A 20,409-nucleotide genomic window follows, 5' to 3' on the forward strand; every position below is an offset into this window, starting at 1 on the left:
TTAGAAATATGGTAATGAGTCAACAGGAATTAATATACTAGCCTATCAGGGAAAGGCACCCCAATATTATGAGGGTGAGGCAGTTGGACATGGACAGAGGAGGTCAGGTGTTTGTATGAATATTCATGGTGATTCCCAGGCCTTATATAAGCAAGAACCCGCATGAAGAAAGTAGTTAGCCCTCCACCCTTCAATATTTTAGTGCTATAATTTATCATCTATCTTCAAGCATTGGGGATCTGGACCATCAGAGCCATTTAGCATGCGAGACAGGGCTGGTCCTTTGTCTCTTACCACCAGGTCTTCAAGAAAGGGGTGTGAGTATATAAATCTGTGAGCATATACTATACAAGGAATAACCGTTAAGATTTCTCTAATATGCTATTATTGCTATTTGTTTATGTAATTTGGAGCTTTCCTGTCTCTATTAATTGTATTAATAAAGGTGGTTAAGGTTCTGTTTTACTCTCCGTGTAAATGCCCTTGCCCATACACCTTGGGGTTCCCTACAAGATATTGAACTTGTCAATTTTGACTCTGTTGTGTCTGATTCTGGGACTAAAACCTTAGTACACATCTCATTAGTTGAGTACCAATTGGCATTCATTAAAGGATCAGGCTACAATAGAGCCCAAAGTCAATAATAACCAAAAGTTGTTACCACCTGAGGAGTGTAAACTATGAAATGAGTTTGGTGCTCACAATCCAATTCCCAACAGAAAGTGTCCACATCTCAGAAAAAGCACCAATTCAATTGCCAATAATAAGCACCCCTGCTGAAAGCTCCAGGAGAACTTGAAAAGTAAAAATTCATTTCAGCCTATAATTAAATTCCCATGAAAAGTATAGTTTTAACTGTAACCTAGACATGTTTCTTCCTCCATGTTTAATATAAATGGATAAATAAAACTAAGTTAGGAAAGGTTTCAGAGTAACAGCCGTGTTAGTCTGTATTCGCAAAAAGAAAAGGAGTACTTGTGGCACCTTAGAGACTAACCAATTTATCTGAGCATGAGCTTTCGTGAGCTACAGCTCACTTCATCGGATGAAGTGAAGATGAAGCGAGCTGTAGCTCACGAAAGCTCATGCTCAAATAAACTGGTTAGTCTCTAAGGTGCCACAAGTACTCCTTTTCTTTTTAAGTTAGGAAACATTTTCTTTGATACCACTGGAATTTCTAGATGAGCTTGGACTCTAAACATTTTGATAACACATTCAACGCTTTTAGACTACATGTAGCTTTCTGCAAAGGCAGCTGAGAGGGGGATGGGTGAGGGGAGAAGAGGACATGTTTTTTCAGTAACAGAAGAATTAATGCTGCATTTTGAGTACTTGATGAAACAGTGAGCTGGCAAAATGTCAACACAAAGATGCCTATTAGCACACTTTACTATGACAGCCATTGCATCTTTCAAAAAAACCAGTGGTGTTTTCACATCTTCTTTAGAAATCAAGAAGTTAGTAAATTCAATAGGCTAGGATTCCTTTTCAAGGTAGTTAGTTATTGCCCCACACTACAGAAGACAAGGTGAAGAAGTTATCTTAGAATTTAGGCAAGAGTTGAAATTATGAGTGATAAAAGAATGAACTAATTCACATTGTCTGTGTATATATCGGCTACAACACACTCATTAATATAGGACTCTGCATATTCCCATTGCCACCAAAGAAATTTTTTAAGACGGCCAACTTGATGCTAATTGCTCAGAACAGGGCAATAATCTGTTTACCTGTGATTTGCATAACTGATTTGACATGGAGTTGCAACAACCTAGTAAATAATAATAAGAGCTTGAAGATTATGCTTCTCAATATGAGATAGTCTTCCAGGAATAAAGGGAAAAGGGGTCCTATGAAATATTGATCACTAACTCATTTGGGGAACTTCTTGCCCAGTTTACCAATGTGCCAAGACACGGAGTTTTATTCCCTATAGATGCAACGGTTTAAGATGAGACAGATATCAATGAAAACATATGGTTCCATTTGTATCCACATGACAAAACTACCATGGGAAACTGAATGGTTTCGGGGATACTAACGGAGCCCTTTGCCTCTACACTAGGACCCAATTTTCAGACATGGCTTCTGATTTTGGGTGCCCAACTTGAGATACCAGGAAAATAATAATTCTAATAATCATCCATGTGGAACTGTATCAAATGCCTTACTGAAATCCAGCTAGATCAGATCTACTGCATTTCCTTTGTCTAAAAAAAATCAGTTATCTTCTCAAAGAAGGAGATCAGGTTGGTCTGGCATGATCTACCTTTTGTAAAACCATGTTGTATTTTATACCGATTACCATTCACCTCTATGTCCTTAAATACTTTCTCTTTCAAAATTTGTTCCAAGACCTTACATACAATTGAGGTCAAACTAACAGCACTGTAGTTTACTGGATCACTTTTTTTCCCCCTTTCTTAAAAATGGGAATTATATTAGCAATTCTCCAGTCACAGCGTATGACCCCAGAGTTTACAGATTCATTAAAAATCCTGGCTATTGGGCTTGCAATGTCATGTGCCAGTTCCTTTAATATTCTTGGATGGAGAGAATCCGGGGATCCCAATTTAGTCCCATTAAACTGTTTTGAGTTTGACTTCCACCTCGGATGTGGTAATTTCTACTTCCATATCCTGCTGTCATTAGCCACCCTGCCACTACCACTAAGATCTTCATTAGCCTCATTAAAAACTGAGGCAAAATATTTGTTTAGGTGTTGGGCCATGCCTAGATAATCTTTCATCTCCATCCCATTGTCAGTGTTTAGCAGTCCCACTTCTTTCCTTGTTTTATTTTTCTTTATATGGCTATAGAACCTTTTACTGTTGGTTTTAATTCCATTTGCAAGGTCCAATTTTGCTTGGCTCTTGGCAGTTCTCATTTTATCCCTACATTTTTGACTTCCAAGAGAGCTTTCCTTGCTGATCCCGCCCATCTTCCATTCCTTGTAGCTTTCTGCTTTCTCTTAATCACCTATTTCAGATGCTCTCTCATCCATCTTGGTTGGCAACCCTTACCTATGAATTTTTTTCCCTTGCTTGGGATACAGCCTTCAGATAGCTTCTGCAATTTTAACTTAAAGTAATTCCCAGGTTCCTCCACATTCAGATCCTTGAGTTCTTCAGTCCAGTCCAGTCCACTTCCCTAACTAATTTCCTTATTTTTTTAACATTAGCTCTTTTGAAATCAAGGACCCTTATTGAAGTTCTATTTTAATTTAAACTCATGTCACTTGAGCCAACATTGTCGCCTACAGCCACTTCTTCTATGAGGTCCTCACTATTCCCCAATACCAAATATACAATGACATCACCTCTTGTTGCTTCAGCAAATATTTGGTGAAGAAATCTGTCAGCTATCACATACAGGAAAATCTGGTCCCTGCAATTATTAGTAGCCCTTATCCTCCAATCTATATCTGGGAACTTAAAGTCTCCCATAATCACACAGTTCCCAGTAGTATTTATTTCATTCAAAACATTAAAGAAGTCTCTATCCATACCCAAATCGGATCCTGGTGGTCTGTAACACACCCCAAGCACTATATCAGGGAAACCTCTAGTATCATAGAATCATAGAATATCAGAGTTGGAAGGGACCTCTGGAGGTCATCTAGTCCAACCCCCTGCCCAGAGCAGGACTAATCCCCAACTAAATCATCCCAGCCAGGGCTTTGTCAAGCCTGACCTTAAAAACTTCTAAGGAAGGGGATTCCACCACCTCCTTAGGTAACGCATTCCAGTGTTCCACCACCCTCCTAGTGAAAAAGTTTTTCCTAATATCCAACCTAAATCTCCCCCACTGCAACTTGAGACCATTACTCCTTGTCCTGTCATCTGCTATCACTGAGAATAGTCTAGATCCATCCTCTTTTGATTCACCTTTCAGGTAGTTAAAAGCAGCTATCAAATCCCCCCTCATTCTTCTCTTCCGTAGACTAAACGATCCCAGTTCCCTCAGCCTCTCCTCATAAGTCATGTGTTCCAGACCCCTAATCGTTTTTGTTGTCCTTCGCTGGACTCTCTCCAATTTCTCCACACCCTTCTTGTAGTGCAGGTCCCAAAACTGGACACAGTACTCCAGATGAGGCCTCACCAATGTCGAATAGAGGGGAACGATCACGTCCCTCGGTCTGCTGGCAATGCCCTTACTTATACACCCCAAAATGCCATTGGCCTTCTTGGCAACAAGGGCACACTGTTGACTCATATCCAGCTTCTCGTCCACTGTCACCCCTCGGTCCTTCTCTGCTGAACTGCTGCCTAGCCATTCGGTCCCTAGTCTGTAGCAGTGCATTGGATTCTTCCATCCTAAGTGCAGGACTCTGCACTTGTCCTTGTTGAACCTCATCAGATTTCTTTTGGCCCAATCCTCCAATTTGTCTAGGTCCCTCTGTATCCTATCCCTACCCGTCAGCGTATCTACCACTCCTCCTAGTTTAGTATCATCCACAAATTTGCTGAGAGTGCAATCCACACCATCCTCCAGATCATTTATGAAGATATTGAACAAAACTGGCCCCAGGACCGACCCCTGGGGCACTCCCCTTGACACTGGCTGCCAACTAGACATGGAGCCATTGAGCACTACCCGTTGAGCCAGACAATCTAGCCAACTTTCTACCCACCTTGTAGTGCATCCATCCAGCCCATACTTCTTTAACTTGCTGACAAGAATACTGTGGGAGACCGTGTCAAAAGCTTTGCTGAAGTCAAGGAATAACACATCCGCTGCTTTCCCTTCATCCACAGAACCAGTTCTCTCATCACAGAAGGCAATTAGATTAGTCAGGCATGACTTTCCCTTGGTGAATCCATGCTGACTGTTCCTGATCACTTTCCTCTCATCTAAGTGCTTCAGAATTGATTCCTTGAGGACCTGCTCCATGATTTTTCCGGGGACTGAGGTAAGGCTGACTAGCCTGTAGTTCCCAGGATCCTCCTTCTTCCCTTTTTTAAAGATTGGCACTACATTAGCCTTTTTCCAGTCTTCCGCGACTTCCCCCAATCACCATGAGTTTTCAAAGATAATGGCCAATGGCTCTGCAATCACATCCGTCAATTCCTTTAGCACTCTCGGATGCAACGCATCCGGCCCCATGGACTTGTGCACATGCAGCTTTTCTAAATAGTCCCGAGCCACTTCTTTCTTCACAGAGGGCTGGCCACCTCCTCCCCATGCTGTGCTGCCCAGTGCAGTGGTCTGGGAGCTGACCTTGTTCGTGAAGACAGAGGCAAAAAAAGCATTGAGTACATTAGCTTTTTCCACATCCTCTGTCACTAGGTTGCCTCCCTCATTCAGTAAGGGGCCCACACTTTCCTTGGCTTTTTTCTTGTTGCCAACATACCTGAAGAAACCCTTCTTGTTACTCTTAACATCTCTCGCTAGCTGCAACTCCAGGTGTTATTTAGCCTTCCTGATTTTTCATTCCTACATGCCCAAGCAATATTTTTATACTCATCCCTGGTCATTTGTCCAATCTTCCACTTCTTGTAAGCCTCTTTTTTGTGTTTAAGATCAGCAAGGATTTCACTGTTAAGCCAAGCTAGTCACCTGCCATATTTACTATTCTTTCTACACATCGGGATGGTTTGTCCCTGTAACCACTCCTTTCCCCCTCATGTTATTCTCCCAGGGGATCCTGCCCATCAGTTCCCGGAGGGAGTCAAAGTCTGCTTTTCTGAAGTCCAGGGTCCGTATTCTGCTGCTTTCCTTTCTTCCTTGTGTCAGGATTCTGAACTCGACCATCTCATGGTCACTGCCTCCCAGGTTCCCATCCACTTTTGCTTCCCCTACTAATTCTTCTCGGTTTGTGAGCAGCAGGTCAAGAAGAGTTATCTTCCTCAAAGTGATTTTGGCCTGAACAGACAGACTCTGTCTTATCCATTCCATCACTTCTCATTTCTTTACAGTCTACCTCATCAATATATAATGGTACTCCACCACCTTTGCCTGTATTTCTGTCTTTCCTGAAGAGCACGTACCCTTCAATACCTTTACTCCAGTCATGACTACCATTCCACCATGTTTTTGTTATCCCTATAATATGTGGTTTCACTTCCTGCACCAATAGTTCTAGTTCCTCCATTTTGTTACCCAGGCTCCTCGCATTGGTGTATAAATACCTTGACTGTTGCTGCTTGGCTTCGCCCACATTCCTCGCCCAATTGGGTACAGTCATTCTACTGCCAGTATTGCCTGACTGATAGCCGCACTGTCCTTTCTCTTAATGTCCATTCTCTTACTCACTGCTATTCCTTTCTCCATTGCTGTATCCTTTTTTACTTGATTTTCTCCCTCTCAATGTTAAAATCAGGCATGGTGATTACATGAGCATCTCCCAATGCTCTCCCCCGCGTTCCTAGTTTAAAGTTCTTTTAATGAGTTGTGCCAACCTCCATCCCAGAAGTCTATTTCCCTCCCTGCTCAGGTGGAGTCCATCCCATGAGATCTGTCCTCTGTCCATGAATGCCTCTCAGTGATCAAATAGTTAACCCATCCCTTATGGGAAAGTCCTATAGAATTCAAAAAGAATGAAATTATTAGGAAACTAAAGAAATTATTCTGAGATCCTTTAGCCATCCATAGAATTTCACTGATAATTCTATCCCTGTTCTAGATTTCTATAGGTTGATTTATTTAAACACACACACACAATAGAAACACCATTCTACTCTATTAAATTCTGTAGGATTTTTCCATAAGGGATGAACTAACTGTATGAGTTGATTAGCCTGAATTTAATTTTCATTATTTAGCCTGAGACAAGGGGAGTACATAATTGATCTATCCATTATGAGGCTTGCAGACACTATAATAATCATTACCAACTGTGCGTCAGTTTTATTTAACAATGTCCATCACAATTATTTGTTATTTTACAGAAACCACCTAACTGCAGATCTTACACATGCAGAATAATTGACAGATCAAGCTCTAAGAAGGCAATGGTAACTCCCCTGCCCTGCAGCAATGATGAGCTCTGTGAAGGTCAGTGCTTAAAATGAGCATTTGTTGTTTCACATCTTACTGAGCCATTTTGCACTAATAGCTAACCCACCTCCTATTAATGCTGAGGAGTAAGTCATATTGTAATGGCCCTGTAAGGCATACTTAATAATGATTTTATTTTTACAACATATATCTTCAGGCAGTCTCCTTGAACTGATCCAGGAGTGTATTTACATTGTGGTTAGAAAGCAGATGGATACTGCATTTTGATTGGCTTTGTTTACTGTAATTCATATTTCCATGGAATCACAATTTGCCCTCAGCCAAGTGGTTGAATACCCACAAGAATTGTGCTACTAAATATAGATAAATATTAGTGCTCTAATCATTTGTACTTCTCAAAGGCATCAGCCTAGAAGCAGCAGATTAGCAATTTCAAGGTATATATAAAAAGAATGTTTTCATGTTTATCAATTTGCATATTTAAACAGTAATGTTCTTCCACACAGTTACAAATGAGATGCTCAATTTACCTCTGATGTTTTCGGAAGTCAACGTTTATGATTCACTGCATTCAAATCAAAATGTAAGGAATGGATTTACGGATTTTAACAGAGGCAGTTTTATAAGCACTGTGCAAAGGATTGCTATTGGAAGTGAAGGAGCAGGAGAGCATCTTTCCACTCTAACCGATCACCACTACTTCCAACATTAGGTTATATTCTGTATGTGGCAATGTATATATACCTCTCATGATGCCTACCCTCTGGACATCAGGAGGAGATTGTGTGCACCTTGCTAGCTATATCTTGATAATGGTAATTCTTGTAATTATATTGTCTCCTTCAGCTTCTTGGTCTTTTTGAAGATTACTCTCTCTGTGTTATGGAAACTATTACAACCAGGAAGACAACATTCATTAAATGTAATGAGGAGATGCTAATCTCAAGGACAGGGAACAGGAAAGGGGTTGATTCTTTATCCTTTTCATTCAGAAAGTAGAAGAGCAATGATGTTTTATGTAATCTTGGTATGGTATGAGGTCATACTGAAGTTTTAAATCCCGTAATTCCCTATTATATTTCTTAGAGACTTTTCAAACTTATCTTTCAACCCAGGCAATCTCTTCACTGAAAAAAAAAAAAAGAAAGAAAAAAAAAGTATTTGCCTCCCAGCAGAAGAAATGCTATTCCTTTATTAAACAGGTACCTGCACAGTACATGGCTAGTGCAGATGCTTAAACACACCTGATGAGATGTTTCTTATTTCTTCGCTTTGGCATTTGCATTTAGAATACTTTGGTATTTCATTGGAGAGAAAATTGTATTTAAAAAAGTATTACTTGTATTAGTTATACTTTTGTGTACAGAAGATTGGAGTTAGTAAAATAACTATACAGAAGCACTTGCAAAGCCATGAGATAAAAATACAAACCCCAAGTTGAGTGTTTAAGCATTAAAGGTGTGTAATTCTCTGTCTTCTGAGAAGGTCTGCTAAATACTTTCTGAGTGGTAGCCATGTTAGTCTGTATCAGCAAAAAAACCGAGGAGTACTTCTGGCACCTTAGAGACTAACACATTTATTTGGGCATTAAGTTTTCGTGGGCTAAAACCCACTTCATTGGATACATGCAGTGGAAAATACAGTAGGAAGATATATATACACAGAGAACATGAAAAAATGCGTGTTGCCGTACTAACTGTAACGAGATCAATCCATTAAGTGGGCTATTATCAGCAGGAGAAAAAAAACGTTTTGTAGTGATAACGGCCATCCTGATTACCACTACAAAAGGTTTTTTTTTCCTCCTTCTGATAATAGCCCACCTTAATGGATTGGTCTCGTTACAGTTGGTACAGCAACACCCATTTTTTCATGTTCTCTGTGTATATACATCTTCCTACTGTATTTTCCACTGCATGCATCTGATGAAGTGGGTTTTAGCCCATGAAAGCTTATGCCCAAATAAATGTGTTAGTCTCTAAGCTGCCACAAGTACTCCTCGGTTTTTTTGCTAAATACTTTCTGAAACTTTGGAAGTGATGTTATTGCTCTATGAGCACGATAGCCTCATTAAACTGATAACATGCATCTCTATATCTTAGGGGAAAAGTAATAAACCTTGCTGTGAAATGCTATTTCCGTAGTCTCTTCTAGAGAAGATAACTTTTTACACAAACTCATTTTTCATTTCCACAGCATTGTCTTCCCTTCTCCAAACAGGATATAAGATGATTTCACAGGCAATTTTAGAAGTAAGCACCTACCAAAGTTCACTCTTTACACAAAGACAGTCCACCTCCAGAGATGACTAAAATTAGGAAAGCATATTTCTCAAATGCACACACACACATGTGCACATAAACACACAAAAAAGAGACACACAACAATAAAGATCAACACAGCTAACCTACTTTAGATTCTTTTAGAGGTGGAGACATAGCTAACTTCCATCAGCTAACAGGGCAATTTAATTGAGAAACAGCATTCCATACAATAAAATTTACTTTGTCAGTTCTCCTGGGACTAACTAGCCAACTAGAAACACACACTTTCCACCATTTATTTAACTGTAAAATCCAAAGGACTCAGTAATGGTATTTTTCTATCTTATCGTAAAATGTTTGTCTTGGAAATACATTTCAAATGTACTCAACAAGCATAAATTTCCTTTTGTTTTTCCACCTAACTAGAATGACAGAGTTCTATCTTTAGTAGCCATTTCAGCACTCTGGATTCTGTGAAGGAAAGGTTCAGGCATCAACTTCCCTGGTGGCAGAGAAAATTGGGCTGAACGTTTCAAACATTTACTCAATTTCACAACCGCTACCATTAATCGTACTTCCATTGCTTCCTTCTAATTTACTTTCCCTTTTGTCTTGGGTTATGGCTGCCCTGCAGCACCCCCTGGTGGCCAATCCTGGCACTATCAGCACTCTCTGCCTCCGTTTCCCTCCACAAGTTGGGTCTCCTCATTTCTCCAGACATTGGTCTGTGCTGGAGATGTTGCTTATCCCTCCACAGCTAAGTCATTTAAAAAAAAAATCTTACCCCCTTCCAGATTAGCAAAAATCTGACTAAAGAGTCCCAAACAAACAAAAGATTCCTTTGCTCTTCAGGGGCTTTTTTTAGCCTGTCTTCTGGGTCCTGTTTCCAGCCCCTGCTGGTCTCCCTGATTGAGTCTTTCTGACTCTGGTATAAAACACTCAGCCTCCAGACTGAGTCCCATGCAGGGCTTTATGTTCACATGGGATTTATAAAAGGACTGAGGAAGATTAGTCTGGATATGCAACAACAAGGACTCAGTAGGCTTCTGTGGGAGGCCCAGAGCCAAGGTCTGGAGGAGGCTGAGTACCCCAAGGGAATCTCCTTAGTCTGGCCCCTCGGGCTAGAAGCAGCTAATTAGTTGTGTTGTGGCACCATCACCCCTTAAAGGGTGACACTTTTGAGCATGTTTCCGAAAGGTTAGAATGACTGTCTTTATAGTCCTTTTGAGTCAGACTCGATCCGAATTTATAGTCATTAGCAGCATAATGGCAGCATTACCAAGGTCCGGATCCTCCAAAATATTTAGGTGCCTAATTGCCATTGAAATCAATAGGACTTAGGCACCTAAATATCTTTGAGGATATGGGCCTGACTTATTACTGATGGAATGGGAAAGGAGGGGATCCTCCTCAGCCCGTGATCCATAGGAATGTCAGGTCTCAGCCCTGCCAGACCACAGAGCCTGTGAGCTTTCCAGTATCCTCCCCGCTGTATGTCTGGGTCACCTGCCTTGTACTCTCCAACCACAGCTTCTCCTCTTCCTCAATGCCACGTTGAGGTCATTAATGCTGGTCACCAGCAGTGTTTTGCATGGGAATTTTAGGACTCAATCCTGCAAGGTGCTCAGCATTCTGGCTCTGTTCCACATCCTTAAATTGGCCATTTTTGGCCAGGACACATTTCAGCCCACTGGCAGCCAGTCAGGAAGTTAGGGAGGATGCAACTGGTAGCCTAGAAGTGACTGAAAGGAGAACCAATCTCCCACAGTGCCCCAATCACACAAGGTTCACACAGAGGGGCTTCTCTGGGTTCATACTACTCGCCCCCCACTCTCTTTCTAGTGCAAGTTCCTCTCCTTTGTTCTCTGTGACACAATGCAGCAGAGGGGAGCACCTGTGCCTTGATGGCTGGCTTCCAAGGTGCTGGAATGTGTCCTGGACAAAAATCAATCATTTTCTCATTCTGAATTTGGTTTTTTGAACAAAAATAAGAACAGTAAAGCAACCCTGGGGCAGATCAATGGCCCATTTAGTCTGACATTTCATCTTAAACAAATACCAATGGTTCAGCTCCCACAGGCCAGTTAATTGTACAGTGTTCGGCCATAAGGAATTTCTGATTGATCCCAGCTGGGGATCAGGTTTTGTCCTGAAGCATGATTCAGGGTCTGGCATTTATTGCTTCTCTATTTCCTAGGGTCAATGTAGCCCAACTATAATACTTTTTTTTCTTTTTTCTTTTTTCTTTGAAACTTACCATCCTGTAGCAGTGAGTTCCAGAGCTAGACAGTAAATTGAATTAAAAACCTTATTTGCCTTTATCCATTTTAATCTTTTCTAGCCTCTCGATTTCATGTACTGCTTCCTTGTTCTTGTGTTATGGGATAAGCGAATTATCAAAAATCCACCACTTCAGAGGGAAGTTTAGGAGGCCCAGAGATGGATTTCCAGACATGACGACAACACTCAGCAAATGTCAAGCTTGAAAACTGTGCGACTTAACACACCTTTGGAAAGTCCTCTATACATGGCACTAATATTTCAAAATGGCATCTTATTTACCAGTATACTGTCAAGTAAAATAAAGCTAGTGTATAGAAACAAATGTGAATTCCAGGGCCCTAACAGCAGAAAGCAATGTATTTTTTTCCCCTCGAGAGGAAAGCAAGCACCTTTTATCAATGAGTCCATTAATTAAGAGAAGGTGTTGTACTGGCAACTACTGATGAGGGGAGAAAACCCTTAAAGATACAGAATCCCGTTCACATTTGGCAAAGTTCTTATCCATTCGTTTGGATGTGGTTTTTTCACTCAGCGTAGCAGAAGCGACGGCTCTGAGTTCAAACCCATTTACTTCCTATTGAGGATATAGTCGCAAGTGCAAGCTGAGCAAAATGACAGAGAGAAAATGCTCAGACCTGAGTAAAGCGCTTTCTACTCTGCATGAGAATGAAGAGAAGCACAAATAGCACCAGATACCAATTTTTTTCTGATACAGAAGGCAATTCCTTTGCTTCTTGTTTAAATGAAATCTCTGAATCCCAAAGGTTGATCCACAGCCTGTCAAGAAGTGTGTGAGTTATGAGATATATTGTGTCTGGATGTGAGCCAGTCATGATAAGTTCAAAAAATGTTCTTTACCTGAAGAACTGCCTTGAGCCTCACAATCTCCAGGATCAACTGAAAGTTTCTCTGAGACAAGGTGCTTCACACCAGTTAGCAGGTAAGAGAGACTCTTCTTTTTCCATTCCGAAAAACCAAGAAAGTAGGATTAGGGTATGTCTACACTATGAAATGAGGTCGATTTTATAGAAGTCGATTTTTAGAAATCAATTTTGTACAGTCGATTGTGTATGTCCCCACTAAGCGCATTAAGTTGGCAGAGCGTGTCCTCAATACCATGGCTAGCATCAACTTATAGAGCGGTGCACTGTGGGTAGCTATCCCACAGTTCCCGCAGTCTCCGCTGCCCATTGGAATTCAGGGTTAAGCTCCTTATGCCTGATGCGGCAAAAACATTGTCAAGGGTGGTTTTGGGTACATCATCAGTCACCCCTCCCTTCCTCCCTCCCTCCGTGAAAGCAATGGCAGACAATCGTTTCACGCCTTTTTTCCTGGGTTACCAGTGCAGATGCCATACCACGGTAAGCATGGAGCCCACTCAGCTTACCGCTGCTGTTGTAAGCATTATAATGGAGTATGTGCAGAACCGGGCTAAAAGATGCCAGCACGAGGATGATTCTGATGAGGACATGGACACAGACGTTCCTGAAAGCACAGGCTGTGGCAATTGGGACATCATGGTGGCAGTGGGGCTGGTTGATACAGTGGAATGCTGATTCTGGGCCAGACAAACAAGCACAGACTGGTGGGTCCGCATAGTGTTGTGGGTATGAGATGATTCACAGTGGCTACGAAACTTTCATATGCGTAAGGCCAGTTTCCTTGAACTTTGTAAGTTGCTTTCCCCAGCCCTGAAGCGCAGGAATACCAAGATGAGAGCTGCCCTGACAGTTGAGAAGCAAGTGGCGATAGCCCTGTGGAAGCTTGCTGTGACTTCCTGCTACCGGTCAGTCGGGAATCAATTTGGAGTGGGAAAATCTACTGTGGAGACTGCTGTGATCCAAGTAGCCAATGCAATCCCCGAGCTGCTGCTATCAAGGGTAGTGACTCTGGGAAATATGCAGGTCATACTGGATGTCTTTGCTGCAATGTGGTTCCCTAACTGTGGTGGGGCAACAGATGGAACACATATCCCTATCTTGGCACCGGACCACCTTGCCAACCAGTACGTAAACTACAAGGGATACTTCTCAATGGTGAGGAAAGCACTGGTGGATCACAAGGGACGTTTCAGCAACATCAGCGTGGAATAGCCGGGAAAGGTGCATGATGCTTACATCTTTAGGAACTCAGGGCTGTTCAAGCAGTTGCAAGAAGGGACTTACTTCCCAGACCAGAAAATTACCGTTGGAGATGTTGAAATGCCAATAGTTATCCTTGGGGACCCAGCCTACCCCTTGCTCCCATGGCTCATGAAGCTGTACACAGGAAGCCAGTAAGGAGCAGTTCAACTATAGGCTGAGCAAGTGCAGAATGGTGGTAGATTGTGCCTTTGGACGTTCAAACAGTGCCAGCGAGCTTTTACTGACTAGGTTAGACCTCAGCGCAACCAACATTCCCATTGTTATTACTGCTTGTTGTGTGCTCCATAATATCTGTGAGAGTAAGGGGGAGATGTTTATGGCAGGGTGGAAGATCTGAGGCAAATCGCCTGGCGGCCGTTTTTGATCAGCCAGACACCAGGGCAACTAGAAGAGCATAACTAGGCATGCTGCACATCAGAGAGGCTTTGAAAACCAGTTTCATGACTGGCCAGGCTACAGTGTGACAGCTGTGTGTGTTTCTTGCTGTAACTCCATACCCTTTGTTGATTTTAATTCTCTGTAAGCCAGCCACCCTCCCCTCTTCGATCACAGCTGGCAAAGGAAATAAAGTAACTATTGTTTTGAAACCATGCATTCTTTCTTTAGCCTAACCAAAAGAAGGTTGAGGGGAGAGTAATCATATCAGAAGGATAAATACCGGAGAGGGAGAGGAATTATTTAAGCTCAGTACCAACGTGGACACAAGAACAAATGGATATAAACTGGCCATCAGGAAGTTTAGACTTGAAATTAGACAAAGGTTTCTAACCATCAGAGGAGTGAAGTTCTGGAATAGCCTTCCAAGGGAAGCAGTTGGGGCAAAAGACCTATCTGGCTTCAAGATTAAACTTGATAAGTTTATGGAGGAGATGGTATGATGGGATAACGTGATTTTGGCAATTAATTGATCTTTAACTATTCATGGTAAATAGGCCCAATGGCCTGTGATGGGATGTGAGATGTGGTGGGATTTAAGTTACTACAGAGAATTCTTTCCTGGGTATCTGGCTGGTGAATCTTGCCCACATGCTCAGGGTTCAGCTGATTGCCATATTTGGGGTCGGGAAGGAATTTTCCTCCAGGACAGATTGGAAGAGGCCCTGGGGGTTTTTCGCCTTCCTCTGTAGCATGGGGCACAGGTCACTTGCTGGAGGATTCTCTGCACCTTGATGTCTTTAAACCATGATTTGAGGACTTCAATAGCTCAGACATAGGTGAGAGGTTTATTGCAGGAGTGGGTGGGTGAGATTCTGTGGCCTGCATTGTGCAGGAGGTCAGACTAGATGATCATAATGGTCCCTTCTGACCTTAATATCTATGAATCTATTAATTAAAAAAAAAAGTCAGATAACTGACAAGGTAGCCTGGGTGGGGTGGGGTGCAGGAGGAGGCCATACTGCTTATTGTGGCCACACTACAGATCAAAACTGTTTGAATGACAGCCTTCTCTTGCTTGGGCCATCCTCTGGAGTGGAGTGGCTGGGTGCCCGGTGCCTCTCCCCCGCAACCCTGCATTCTTGGGCATCTGGGTGAGGAGGATATGGAACTTGGGGAGGAGGGCAGGAGGTTATACAATGGATCTAGCAGGGGTCTGTGCTCTTGTTGGCTTTCCCGCAGCTCCAACAGACGCTTCATCATGTCAGTTTGCTCCCCCATTAGCCTCAGCATCACCTCCTGTCTCTGCTCTTTGCGCTCACTTAATGCTTTCCTGGCCTCTGCCACTGTGTACCTGGCTAGTGCATCAGAGTTCAAAGTGCTGTCCAGAGCGGTCACATTGGAGCACTCTGGGGTAGCTCCCAGAGGCCAATACCGTTGAATTCCGTCTGCATCTAAACCACCGCAAATTCGACCCAGCAAGGTCGATTTTAGCACTACTCCCCTCGCCGGAGAGGAGTACAGAAGTCGATTTTAAGAGCCCTTTAGGTCGACGGAACGGGGTTGTGGTGTACATAAGCAATGTCAGGATGAGCTCCACCCTGACATCTGGTGGTGAGGTGTGGCAAGTTGTGGAAAAGAACTTCAGGGGCCGATCTCATTTGCATAGGCACACCCACCACGCCTAGAATGAGACCATAGCTGCCCAAATGGTCACTTTGGCTGCTGTGGGATCCCCAGTGTCTCTGTTATTGGGGCAGGAAGAATAAATTGTTATTACCCTGATTATGGGAACTGTGCTTGGAACTGTACGTGGCCTTTTGTTATGATGGAGGGATTCACCATCAACTAAGTAGCACTCGCTAGGCAAGGGTCATGGGTTCCAAAACTGTGTGAATGGAGAGAGGCTAGGGACAAGTATTAATACTTGGTGGCATGGGCCCCTTGGTGAGGGCCTTACATGCTAATTGCACTTCCTCCTCTCTCCACTGTGGAATATCAGAGCTAATTTTGATTTCATTAGAAGTCTGGTTGTAGGCTGCTGAGCTCACTTTGGGCTGACAGTGCACCAGCACAGGGGCTCCCCAACTACAAGCTGAATTCACCTAAGAGCTGAAATCACTGAGTGTTATGTTAAGTAGCGGGGGAGCCTGAAGATATATTGTGGAGCAGTTTGCAGGATGGCTGGAGTGCCTTGCGGACTGGCTGGTGAAGCAGTTTGACGCGGAGCAATTTGTGGATGGCAGGAGCTGCTTGTGGGCCGTGGAGCTGAGCGAAGGAGTTCGTGGGGCGGCTAGCGGAGCGGAGCACAGCTGAGCGAAGGAGTTCGTGGGGCGGCTGGCGGAGCGGAGCGCCGCTATGGAGCTATGGGGCGGTCAGCTTCAGATCATGTAAGGTGCCTCTTACCCCCGTCCCATTTCCACCCAGGTTGGGAGGTAAAGCTCCACAGATAAACTTTCGAACTCTGGGGCTGCCCTGACCAGGGACAGAGACTTTTGGGGCATTGGACTTTTGGGACTTTGGGTGATTTGGGGTTGCTGGACTCAAGAACCAAAGGGAAAAGGGCATGCCTCAATTTGCTTGGGGTGGGGTTTTTTTTTGCTCATGGGTTGTGTTATGAATCCTGTTGGTGGTGTTTCCCAAACGTAATGCCACATTGTTTCTCTTTGTTATTAAAAGGCTTTTCCTACACTCAGACTATGTGCTTGCGAGAGGGGAAGTATTGCCTCTTGGAGGCACCCCGCGGGGGTGGTATATATTTGTCCCGGGTCACTGGGTGGGGGCTTGAGCTGGTTTGCATTGTGTTATTGGAATGGATCCCCTAGATATTGAACCCGGCCCTTGTTGCTGCCAACTCTGACGGGCAGAAGGGTTACATTTAGACACATTCATTTTAAAAATCAACTTAACATGGTGGGACAACGTTCCTCCTCTGCCTCAGTGGGTCCTGCGTTTATTGGCAGATTTGCTTGCCTCAGAGATTCACGGCAGCCCTCAGTTTGGCCACTGCTCATACCTGCTGTCCACTCAGCTAACATCGTCACTGGCCAGCAAGGGGGAAACTGAGAACAATCCCTGCAGTCTCTGTGTCCCACCTAGTGGGTTGGGGACAGGGCAGATCCCTTTCCAATTTAGACCTTCCCTTCTGGTGTTTCTCACAGACCAGGTTAACTCCTCCTGTGTCCAATCAGGAGTTGGGGGGATGAGGGGGAACCCAGGCCCAGCCTCTATACCTGGTTCCAGCCCAGGGCCCTGTGGATAGCAGCTGTCCACAACATTCCCTGTATCAGCTACGTGACAGCTACAACTCCCTGGGCTGCTTCCCCATTGCCTTCCCCCCAGCATCTTCTTTATTTTCACTGCAGTATCTTCCTCCTGAAGCCTGATCATGCTTGAACTTTTCACTCCTCCAGCAGCACGCCTTCTCACTCCCTGCTCCTGGCGCCCCCCCACCCACTAACTGATGGGAGGTCCTGCCTGCCATAATTGAATCTAGAAAGTTCTTAATTGGCTCCAGGTGTCTTGATTAGCTTGCCTGTCTTAACTGGTTCTGGCAGGTTCCTGATTGCTCTAGGGCAGTCCTAGCTCTGGTCACTCAGGGAACAGAAAACCGTTCATCCAGTGGCCAATATATTTGCCTTCTACCAGACTTCTGTACCCCCCCGGTCTGGATCTGTCACAATGGCTACATTCAACCTAACCCTGTAGTGTAGACCAGGGCTTAGAGTGATGAATAATTTCTAGTCATTACCATGCCTAGGGAGTGAAGCCCCTTTTGGTGTTTCTCAAACTGTAGCCCATGGAGCCCTTCCTTGTGGTCCACAAAATTAAATATTTTGAGAACCAAGCAGTGAGGTATTGAGGATTGAAAGGACAGATAGTCCATGAGAGGGGAGTGGTTCACAAAGTTTAAAACAAATGGAAACTACTGGTCTAGAAACTGGAGCAAGAGAATGGAAGCAAGGTCTCCTCTGTTCTATTGCCACCTTGGTCACTGACTTACTATGCAACCCTGGACACATCAACTAACTGCCAAGTGCCTTATTTTATTTCTCTCTTACTAACTATTAATAATAGTACTTAATACCTCTTGGGGGGTGTCAAATATAAAGGGAAGGGTGACAACCTTCCTGTATACAGTACTATAAAAGCCCTCCTGGCCAGAAGCACAAAATCCTTTTACCTGTAAAGGGTTAAGAAGCTCAGGTAACCTGGCTGGCACCTGACCAAAAGGACCAATAAGGGGACAAGATACTTTCAAATCTCAGATGGGGGGAGGTTTTGGTCTGTCTGTTCTGTGTGCTTGCCAGACACAGATCAAGGAAGCAAGCAATCCAACTCCCTTAGAATCAGTAAGTACTAGCACGGGAATGCATTAGCTTATTTTTGTTTTGGCTTGTGATTTTTCTGTGCTGAGAGGAAGGTGTATTTCTGGTTTTCTTTTTGTAACTTTAAAGTTTGGCCCAGAGGGAAATTCTCTGTGTTTTTGAATCTGATTATCTGTGAGATTTTCTTTCATTCTAGTTTTACAGAGGTGCTTCTTTTACCCTTTTTCTTTCTAATAAAGTTCCGTTTCTTTTAGAATCTGATTGGGGGTTTTGTGTGCGTGTGCGTCCTAAAAAAACCCAAGATTGGTCTGTGCTCATCTTGTTTATTCTCAGGCCTCCCCAGGAAACAGGGTGCGGGGGCTTGGGGAGGGATATCGGGGGGAGTAGGAACTCCAAGTGGTCCTTTCCCTGAGTTGGTCTAAATCACTTGGTAGTGGCAGCATTACCTAATCCAAGGTACAAGGGAGAATTTGTGCCTTGGGGAGTTTTTAACCTAAACTGGTAGAAATAAGCTTAGGGGGTCTCTCATGTGGGGCCCCACGTCTGTACCCTAGAGAGTTGAGAGTGGGGAGGTAACCCTGACAGGGGGCTTACACTGTCTACAAGGCACTTTAAGTTCTATAGATGGAAGGTGCTATTTAAGGCAAAGTATTACTATTATCATTCATCCACCTGAAGCAACTCTCCACCAAGTGGCATTTCTACAAACACCAAATTACACTTTCAGAAGCATTAGAGCAAGCAAGAGTGAGAGAAGACAGTCGGAATGCAGAGCGAGATGAAAAACACTCAAGCGTTTTCCAAGGAACAACAAAAGCAGTGAGACTAGCACCTCTTTCTAAATTCCACATTGACCATTTTAGCCCCTTGTTGGGATTCCGATTTAGAGCAGGTATGGATTACCCTGGCTACAGTCAACCAGCATGAGAGCTAAATAATTTTCGTATTATTTCCATTGTTAGCTCATTCAAGTTCATGTTTCTGCTGAGGCATGCTGCCTCCAGCTCTTGTACTGTGCCAGTATAAGTGGGCTGTCCTCTTCTCAACCCCGCCACCCCCCCCCTCAAATGTGCTCACCCAAAGGAATATAGGGATTACCATATCTAATCAGACTACCAGGTCCATCAAGTCCTGGTGTATTCTGAAACTGGCAATGGCAAGTCACTGAGGCTTCAGAGGCAAGCAAAAATCCCCAGCATGCACCTAGGCAACAGTGCAATGGTGTAGCTGGTTGTAGGTGGGGATTCCTTTCTGATCCCTACAGAGACCACTTTAGAAATTAGTGGATGAGATCTAACTATCCTTATCTTAGATTGGATAATTACTAATTTTATTGCTTGCTGCTACTACTCTTATTTATGACGTTTTGGAGCCCCTTTATTAAATCTAGCCACATTACTCCATTCCGTTTCTCTATCTGCCTTAAACATCTCATCCAAGAAAGGGGTAGTGGAGATTGTGCTGGCACATCATAGAGCTGAACTGCCATTTCTCCAGGCAAAGGGTTTTGTTCTTTTGTTACACACCAATTCCACTGAGGCCCAACTTGACTGAATGCATTTCCTCTTCTGAAAAGTACTGTGCCAACCTCCCTAAAACATCTATTAAATCATCAGAGGTACATAATTCTGATGTTCTGCATGTGGAAGCAAAACTATAAATAATCCAGCCTGAGTAGTTGTTACAGATTTAAGGCTGGAAAAAAAGGAATTACATGAGCAGCACTGTTCCATTCAGTGGGCTGAGTCTGCTGCTGCTTTCCTTACTAGGCAAATCTAGCTTTCTCCCAGCTACTCCATAAAAATGCAGCATGGTAGTGCATGCTACTTACCAACTGTTACCTGGCATGAACCATAACTTAGGCTGCTGCCAGTTTGATGACAGGTGAGAGCTTAGAAATGCTTAAGTATGAAGGAGATAGGCACCCAATAAATATAACAGATGAACAGACAGACAGATGCTATCCTAGTCCTGCAGATATAAGTAGTTGTAAATGAATAAAAATAAAAAGGGGACCTTTAGGGTGAATTTAAAACAAAAACTTCTCAACAATGA

This window comes from Lepidochelys kempii, chromosome 9 (genome assembly GCF_965140265.1).
Source record: "Lepidochelys kempii isolate rLepKem1 chromosome 9, rLepKem1.hap2, whole genome shotgun sequence".
NCBI lineage: Eukaryota > Metazoa > Chordata > Testudines > Cheloniidae > Lepidochelys > Lepidochelys kempii.